We start from the raw sequence: 387 nt of genomic DNA, 5'->3' as shown, positions 1-387 counted from the left end.
CTGCTCTCGTTGGTTCTTCAACATGGAATATATCTTGGTAATGCTGAAGGCATCTCTACTGCTCTCGCTGGTGCTTCAACATGGAATATATCTTGGTAATGCTGAAGGCATCTCTACTGCTCTCGCTGGTGCTTCAACATGGAATATATCTTGGTAATGCTGAATGCATCTCTACTGCTCTCGCTGGTGCTTCAACATGGAATATATCTTGTAATGCTGAAGGCCTCTCTACTGCTCTCGTTGGTGCTTCAACATGGAATATATCTTAGTAATGCTGAAGGCATCTCTTCTTCTCTCGTTATGTCTGAAATGACACCCTATTCCCAGACCCCTATGAACCAGGGCCCATAGGGGTCTGGTAACATGTAGTGCATCATATAGGGAATA

Source organism: Oncorhynchus mykiss, unplaced genomic scaffold (assembly GCF_013265735.2).
Source record: "Oncorhynchus mykiss isolate Arlee unplaced genomic scaffold, USDA_OmykA_1.1 un_scaffold_228, whole genome shotgun sequence".
In the NCBI taxonomy this organism is placed as follows: Eukaryota; Metazoa; Chordata; class Actinopteri; order Salmoniformes; family Salmonidae; genus Oncorhynchus; species Oncorhynchus mykiss.
Note: the sequence above shows the minus strand (reverse complement) of the source record.